The 8,742-nt window shown below is 54.1% G+C and overlaps 1 protein-coding gene across 4 annotated transcripts in view; it reads left to right on the top strand.

The window, feature by feature from the left end:
* Positions 1-8,513: 8,513 nt before the first annotated feature.
* ZBTB46 (zinc finger and BTB domain containing 46) overlaps positions 8,514-8,742 on the top strand; it is a 50,952-nt gene continuing 50,723 nt past the window's right edge. For all 4 annotated transcript variants that reach the window (XM_074553612.1, XM_074553608.1, XM_074553610.1 and 1 more), the window contains exon 1: positions 8,514-8,736. The gene's annotated coding sequence lies outside the window, so the exon portion shown is untranslated. The remainder of the gene's footprint in view (positions 8,737-8,742) is intronic.

Raw genomic sequence — 8,742 nt, 5'->3', positions numbered from 1 at the left:
CAGCCCCTCACAGAAGGCATTAACAGAACAAGGGAGTTTAATTATCTGGGTTTTCTTCCAGGAGGGCATGAACCTGTCTCTCCCTTGAATTTATCAATTGCTGCCAGATTTTATCTCTTGCTTTCAATTTGCTTGTGATGGTGTTTTCTGCACCAGGGGCACCATGTCAGCAGCTCCCTCCTCTCTCACCACGGACACAGCAAATGATCTCGCTCTTCCCTCGGTGGCATCGAGTCCTGGGTGTTTTCTCTGACACCCATGGCTGCTCACACTGGATTTACACCCATTACTGACCGTGGCATTGCCCACCCAGCAGAGCCACAGAGCAAATCTGGAGCGAGGCCAGCGCTGGGAGCACATCTTACCCTGGGGCTCTGCTGACATCCACGGCCCCACCAGTCATACCCAGAGATGAAGGGCCCCCATTTTCAAGTGACTCAGACTCACCCTTCCTTCCTCAGGAAAACCTGTGATCAGATAAAGCCATCAAACTATCTGGTGAGAATAAACACGCTGCATCTGCACGGATGCAGGCTGTACCCCCGCTAACCCCGCAGAGCCCAGGCAGCCTCTGCTGCCCTAACCCCGTCCTTGGCAGGGACAGCTCCAGCCCCAGGCAGCACAGCAGGGATTGCACACGCCTCTGCAAGGCTGGGACCTGCTCTTGCTGTGACCTGCACTCACTGCAGGTCGGCAGGGGTCAATTCCCAGCTGGCACCGGGCACAGCATCTCCCCATCCTCCCTCATCCCACTGAGCTGTATCCGTGCTGCACCAGCGAGAAACACATGGAGAAAGCAAAGGGTGAGAAGAGGAGGAGCAGAGGATGGAGGAGGGGGAGGGAGGGAGGGAAAACATTTCAAAAAACCCGCAGTTGCCAGCAGATGGGCACTGCCCCCGCCAAGGTGCTGCACTGGCAGGCGGAGGGGCTGGCGAGGAAAAGAGCAAAGGAAGGTGTGAAGATCTCCCTGCAGATTAAACCAAACCCACACTGGTCTGGTGCTCACTGAGCCAAGCCTGGGCTAGGAAAAGAGCAGGATTGGGGTTTGGGGTTCCAGTGTGACACAGACAGGACTCCCTTAGGTCCCCCAACTCCCCACAGCCCTCAGCCCTGTCTGTGAGGTGTCAGGGGTTTTCAGGAACACACTGTAACCACACTACCGGGGGTTTGTGTGACACTGATGGGGCCAAGAACACATCTCTGAGGGCAGCTCTGCTCCCCTCACCCCTTGGGGGTTGGAAGTGAAGCAGTGTGGTGCTAGGATGTGGCTACAAGTGCTAGGGGAGGTTACACAGGCAGCTCCAGCACTGCCTTCTCTGGGAAAAGCAAGGATGGAGTGGGATGTGAGCAAGGCAGAGGGGAGGCACAACAGGGCTGCTCAAACTGATGCTGGGTCCAGCAGGATGTGGAGTTCAGGGCTGGTGTGACAATGAGGGAGCAGATAATGTATTACAGGGAAAAAACTCCTGGAGGGATAATAAAAATGAGTGGGTTGGGTTTAGAAAAGAGCTGAGAAGAGAGCGCAGACATATTTTTGGAGGGGGTTGGAACTACTAAATCCAGGGGGAAAGAAAATAAAGAAAGCATCTGTCTTCTTTTCCCTTGCCCACATCCCTGTGCTGCTTCCCAGAGATCAGGGGCTCTCCTGGGCTTTGGGGCCAGCGGTGGCTCTGCCTCTGCTTGGGGGCACCCCTGAACCTTCTGAACAGCTCCAGCTGCCAGGGCTCACCAGACACGGGATGCACGGGGCCCCTGCCTGCCCCGGACCCCCGCACCCTCCGGGCCGATCCCCCCGGCCCCGGCCCCGGGCGATGCTGAACCCTGCCCCGCCTGACCGGAGAGGAGGAAACATCTTCCCGAGGGCAGCTGGCTCCGGCAGGGATTTTCCGCTGCCTGTTGGCCACGTGCTGCTGGAGCCAGCTCAGGTGCTGGATCTCCCTGGCTGTAATTCCACCCCTAGGCTCCTGTGACAGCCCTGGCTGGGCGGCACGGGGGAAGTGACCGGGGCGCAGGTCCGAGCCCCAGCCCGGAGCTGCATCCGCCCGGCGTTTCCAGCCCAGCCTTATCTGGCGGCTCCCCCTGTGACTCCCCATTTTCCTCCTCTCCCCTCCTTTCCCCCACTCCACCCCGCGCTCCCGGCTGAGTTTCCTGCAGCAGGGCGAGGGCTGGGGGCTGCGGGGTGCTTGGCCGGACCCCTCCCTGCTGACCCCGGCTCTGCCCAGATAGGAAATCCTGCGGGAACTGAAGCCTGGGAACAGCGGCCGAGCTCTCCCCAGGGCTTGGCAGCACTGGGATTTCGCCTACGGGTCACAGCAGCCAGCCAGGCTTCTCTGGGAAAAGCTGGGATGAGCCAGGGGAAACCCAGGGAAGGGCATGGAGACAGTGATGAAGTGCCCAGGGTGGACACCCACCATGGAAATGTGCCGTTTGCAACAGGAGGGTTTAGGCACTTAAATGAGCCACTGTCCCATTGGGAACGGTGGGAGGAGAGGGCATCCCAGCAGGGAGATGCTGACCAGTGTGATGCACGGCCACTGGCACGACTCAGGTGTGCAGGAACCAGGTGGGTGCTCACAGAAGGGTGCAAAATGCCATGAACAGCCTTTGAACAGCTCCAAACATAAAGTAATTATTGACAGCCTCATCACTCCTCCTGACAGGCAATTTAATATAAATTCAAATATCTTGCAAAACTCTTCTTATTTACTTAAGAGCATTTTGTGAGTGTTTTGCCAGAGTCCTCCTGATTTTTCTTATTATTTTAGAATGGGAAGCAACCAGTGATGTGCTGCTCCCCACACCCTGCAGTTCAGCTCCAGCACAGCCCTGCAGGGAACCCTGAAATTGGAGCTGTCTGAGCAAATTCAGGACACTGTAGGTAAAACCAAAAGGGAGCATCAGGGCAGGAGCAAAAGGAAAACAAGCTCTCCACACCCTCTGAGCTGAGGAGGTTGGGAATGGAGGTGGGTTAATGCTCCCAGAGTAGAGTCTCATCCCAAGCTCCACGATAACTAGAGCAAAACTTGACTCAGTGTTTAACCCAGCTAAACCCTGGCTGTGGCCTGAGTCGTTAGGAGAACCAGCAATTGCCTGCTGAAACCCCAAACCACACTTCCCAAACTCCAGGAGTTAGGTATATTTATATATATATGTATTTTTTAACTGTTGCCTCCGCCTGTTGCCAGCACAGCTCCATGACACGCACGGCTTTCATGGATCACACTGAGCCAAGGACTTGCATGCTGCCCTGCAATTTCCTTGGGTTCTGAAGAAAACCAAATCTTTGCAAACAGAGGGATCTATTTCAGTGAAATCTCTCTTATACACTGGGTTTGTAGGTGCTGTGGTAAAGAGGGTTGTGCTTGACTGAGAGACAAATCAGACTTTGAAGGATGTGGGACCATGGGGATGTCCCTGCTTCTGTCTCCTGAAAATGGGTTTGTCTGTTTCTAAATGAATGCTGTGAGCTCCTGATAATGACCAGGAAAGGTTGCAGGAGTAAGGGAGGGTGACAGTGGAGGAGGAAGAATCAAAATTTATTCTGAATGTGCTGACATTTTGCTGTTGGCATCAGGACAAAGCCTGGCCCAAGCACCGACATTTCCCAGATGTGCAGAGGTGACAGTCTGCAAAAAGCTGCAGAGGGAGAAGATCTGGGTAAAGAGCACTGCCCAAAGTGCACAGCACTGACCTGCTCCTCATCCATACCTGGGACAGGAGGAAACCTGGGAAGGGGTGAAGCACCAGAGCACTGTGATGCAAAATACAGCAGGAAACAACTCTGAGGAGAACCCAAGCTGAAAGTGGAGATCCTTTATTGCAGGAGGAGGGTGGTGTCAGCAGGGCACAGGGATTCTTGAGCTCCAATCAACACATAAATGGCTCCTGGGTGGGACTCTGAGGGGCCCAGGTTGGCTCCAGGCTCCCACAAGAATCAGTGTTTGGCTGCTCCTGGGCCACTCCAGGGAGGGGAACAGAAGGATGACACAGAGCCAGAGCACAGTGGAGATGGAGCAGGCAGGAGAAGGTGGAGATAGAGCTTGTTGCACCCCCCCTGCCATGGCCCCAGCATCCTTCATCCTCATCATCACCTGCAGCCTTGGAGAAACCTAAATGGACACCCCAGAGCTGAGCTCAGCCAGGCCACAAGACGTTGGGAGTGAGGGACTGAATTTGACAGCCTGGATGTTTCTCCACTTGAGAAGCTTTGAAAGGGAATGTATTTTTGGAGCATTAAAGATCAACTGTTTGACTCTGGCCGATCCTTTTCAAGAGCAGCACCAAAGGAGGTCAGTGGGATGTGTTTGGTCAAATATTTTGTCCATGACCATCATCTCTCACCCCCTCAAGTATTTACAGACCTGAGAGCATTTCCTGCTGTTCCCCCCTGTTGAGTATCTGGTGTCTCTGCTCCAGCAGGACGGTGCTGTGTGTCTCAGTGCATGGTGGAGCCATGAAGGACCACCCCAGTGCTGCCCTTGGGTGCAGAAAACAAAACTAAATCAGCACAATGGGTTTAGTCCCACAAATGGCAGCAGGTTTAGCCAGCCAGCAGTGAGACACAGCACAGGATAATGAGAACAAATCTGTGGGGGTGGTGGTGGTGGGGAGATGGGGTGGAAAGAGGGAGGTTTACTCTCCAGGGTTTTTTTGTAATCTTCACTCACCATATTTAGTAGGCCTGTGACTTGCCCTTGCTAGCTCATGGAGAATTCCCCCAAGTGTTTACTCCCACAACCTAGCAAATGCCTCAATACACATCATGGAAAAAATACAATCAACATCTTCACTCCCACTAGAGAAGGAATTCCGACTTGCCCGGCGCAGACAGGGAGTATGAGCCTGTGAGAGAGACAAATGCTGCTTCATTAGCTCCCCTCAGATGTGGTTTACTCCTCAAATGACCTGGTCAGGGCTGCACCACCTCCCTCCTTTCCTTCACCTAAGGAACCCCTGACCTTTGGTCAGGGCAGTGGGGACAGGAATGTGGGTCCTTTAACCCTTTCCTCTGACATCTGCCAGCTGCTCTCCATGCCGTGCACAAAGCTGATGGTCCTGGGGTTTCCAGGGATTCAGAGATGCTGTGGAGGGCGGAAAAGGAGCTCTGCAAAATGGCTTTCTTCCTGCTGCACCTAGGGAAGAGCAGGGTTTGGTGATGGAGAGCCAAGTCTACCTCGTACAGAACATGGAAACAAAATGGGGATCACTGAGAGCAGACATCACAGATTGCCCAGGATTGCTTTGGAACCTTTATTTCTACAATACTTTGGTAGAGGAAAAACAGTAGTTAGGCCATTTAGATTTTGTCAACCTGTTCCCAAACTGCCTGCATGACAAGGACACACAGGAAATCATTTCAGTTTATCAAATGTAGAATCTCCTACAACTGCAATGAACATAAAGTAGAAGAGAGCTGGAAAGAGGAACTGAAATGAGAATGTTCAGTGCTTCTGATGATTTGGCATTTCTGGCCAGGAATTTCTTTGCCCATATTGGTAAATTTTGGGAATTTCTGCTGAAGGAAGTGGTGGAATCACCATCCCTAGAAGTGTTCAAAAAATGTGCAGATGTGGAACATGGGAACATAGTTTAGTGCTGGGTTTGGTAGTGCTGCTTTAACATTTGGGCTTGGTGATCTTGGAGGTCTTTTCCAGCCTCACCAACCCCATGTTTTTGCAAATGGGACATGGTATGAATGCAGCACCAGCCACCTCTCCTCTGCTGCTGTCCCCCAGTCTGGTCCCACCATAACCCAGCGTAGGTGACAGTGGGAGGATGGTGCTGACTTATTTGTACTGGAGAGGTCTTGGAGATTGTGCAGGAGCAGTCACAGAGGTGCAGGGACACTGAAAAGGCAGTGAAATTCAACAGCACACGGTGCATGGTGCTTCATTTACCCACTCAGTGAGGATGGAGCACTGGCATGTGGTGGCACGTGGCTGTGCTGGGGTCCAAGTGCTTTGGCAGAGCAAAACGAAACAAATCAGGGCAACCCCAAGCACTCTTGTGCTACAGGAATATGGTCTTTACCTGTTGTGCCAGTGGCTAAAACCCATCAGAAGTGTGATACCACCAGTCTCTGCCAGGGTAGAACCTGTGGTATAATGGGTACCAAGGGATGTGGACTCAGGCTAGAAACACGTGGTCTGTAACCTCTGACATGATATTACACTCCTAATCACTCCTTTGCACACCAAAAATCACAGGCACTACCCCAATTACTCCGATTTTTCCTCCAAGCTCTTATTTTTTCCATGCACATCCTTTTCTTCTTCATGAGGAGAAAGTATCTCCCAGAGCACGATGAGCTATTGCTGTATTTACCTAAAATACAACACAAACGTCTAATTAAAGGAGAGGGGGCTTGGCAAAAGAATATTGAAGCTTTTCAAGTCTCCTGAAATCCTTTGTGTGGAACAGCTTTGGGAAACGGGGCCTGCTGCCACCCTCCCCCTCTTGGGAACATTCCCCAGGGCAGTGCCCGGGCAGCAGCTGCTGCTGCTCCGGGGGAGTCAGCCCAGCCTGACACACAAACAAATACCACGGGAGGAAATGCTTTCTGCCAACAAAGACCTGGGGAAGAAACCCTGGGCAGGAGGAGAGGAGGGGAGAGTACATCCTGCACCTGAGGAGCTTTGGGGAAGCTCGAACAGAGGAGTGAGGAAAGGCAGGAATGGTTACAGACACAACCGGGTATGATGCAGATGTCATGCAAAACAAGGCATAATGGCATAAAGCTCCACTTTCAACAGCCCCTTGAACCTTCGTGTTTCAGCCTAAAATAAGCACAGACTCAAAGCACAGAAGGATTTAATACCTGCAGATATGGGGGGGACAGATACATGTGAAAACCAGTGCAACATTTAGGGTGGAAAAGGGATTTTGCTTGTTTAGCTCTGGTGCTTCTCACCCACAGGTGACCGAGGCTGGAAAATGTTCTACACAGGATCGTGTGTGCAGAAAGAGCAGGTGGCAGCAGGAACCCCTGCTCAGCACCGATTCTGTGTTGCTCAAGTCTAAGAAATTGTGTCCTTGGTCACATTAACAACTTCTGCAAAGTCTTCATTTGCATTTTAATGGAACTCTTTCTAGGAAGGTGGTGCTTGGACTCTGTTGCAATATAAAATGAAGAGGTAATTAAAAACATGCTGGAGTGAAAAGGCATTTTGTTTTCATTAATCAGGTTTATTCAGAGTTTTTTTTAAATTAAAGGTATTTAGGGTATGTGGGAGGAAACGGGGGGGAGGAAAACACACGATGGAACATCCGTTTATTTAAATTACAGGATAAAAAGTGGAAAATACACTTTTTGTAGGGGGACATCCTACGGATTAAAAGCACCTTATAGAAATGGATTTGAATGAAGAGCAGGCATAAAAGTCAAATCTAAGATTTCGACAGCAGGTCTGCCTACTTGAAAGCCAGAGATGAAGGAAATACATAGGATGAAGGAAAGGAAACCACGGAGGAAATTTTTAAACCTTCGGCACGCGATTAGCCAGGCAATTACTGTGATTACACACCTAAGTCAGTTAACTGCGCAAACGGCCAAGCCCGTCGGTCACACATGTATTTCCCCAATTTCGGGCGCAATCACAGCACGTAGATGTTGATTAAACAGTTTGCAAGCGCTTTATCTGCCGGAGCAGCTCCTGCTTTCACAACCCAGGGACCGCACACAGCCCCGAGAGCGGTCCCCGCTCGCCGCAGCCATCGCGCCGATTCCCCCACGCTCCAGACCTATCCTGCCCTGTTAAGCTCCGTCCTTTGAAATATAGGGCACTTTCTGTCAGATCCTTCAGCGCGACAGTCAAAAGGGCAAAGCCCTGCCCTTTGTTGCAGCGGGAGCTTTTCCATTGCGGAGCTGGCTCTGATCTCCATCGCTCTGATCTCCATCCCTCCCCGACCACCGGCCTCGCTCTCTGGCCATTACGGGTCAGGGGGCTCCGAACTGCGTTTATTTCACATCATTCAGTTTCAGGGCATTGTGTGAAATACACTTCAGTGCGTACAACAGGGGGAAAGTGATTTTTGTTTCTCTCTGCGAGGTCCGGAGGAGGCTGCGGCGCTGCTCCGCTCCAGCACCTCGCGGCGGGGCTCAGGGGACGCGCCCCGCGGAGGGCGCACAGCCGCCTCTCCCGGTGCCAGGCGCACCTGCCGGGGACAGGAGACACCCGGGGAGGTCCGGAGCAGGAGCGGGGTTCGGATCGGGATCAGGACCGGCATCAGCACCGGGAGCGCTCCCGAGCTCCCGCTGCCGCCCCCGCCTCAGCGCAGCCCCCGCGCTGTCCCGGCGTGCCCCGCGCGCCGCGCGCCCCCGCCCTCCCTCACTTCCGGTGTCCGGCAGTGGCAGCGCCGCCGGCGGCGCCCCCGCTCCCCCGGCGCAAGGGGAGGGGGGCGTGGCGAGGGGGCGTGGCCGACTGAGAGGCCGCCGCCCAATCACCGCCCGCCGCTGGGGGAGAGTGGGCGGGGACAGCGCCGGCACGCGCCGCGCGGCCCCGCCCCCCCGCGCCCCCCCCGCCCGCCGCGGGCTCGCGCCCCGCGCGCCCGAGGGAGCGTCGGGAGCGCGCCCGGGCGCCCCCCCCTTCCCCCCCTCCGCCGGGTTCTCCCCCCCCCTCCTCCGCCCTCCGCCCCCCCTTCCCCTTCCCCTCCCCACCCGGGAGGAGAGGCACGGAGTGACCGACGGAGCCACCGCTCCGGCCGCTCCGACACCCCGCTCTCCTCCATGGGGCACAGGTAAGC

Source organism: Zonotrichia albicollis, chromosome 17 (genome assembly GCF_047830755.1).
Source record: "Zonotrichia albicollis isolate bZonAlb1 chromosome 17, bZonAlb1.hap1, whole genome shotgun sequence".
NCBI classification, from domain to species: Eukaryota; Metazoa; Chordata; class Aves; order Passeriformes; family Passerellidae; genus Zonotrichia; species Zonotrichia albicollis.
This window is presented reverse-complemented; position numbering and strand designations above follow the sequence as displayed.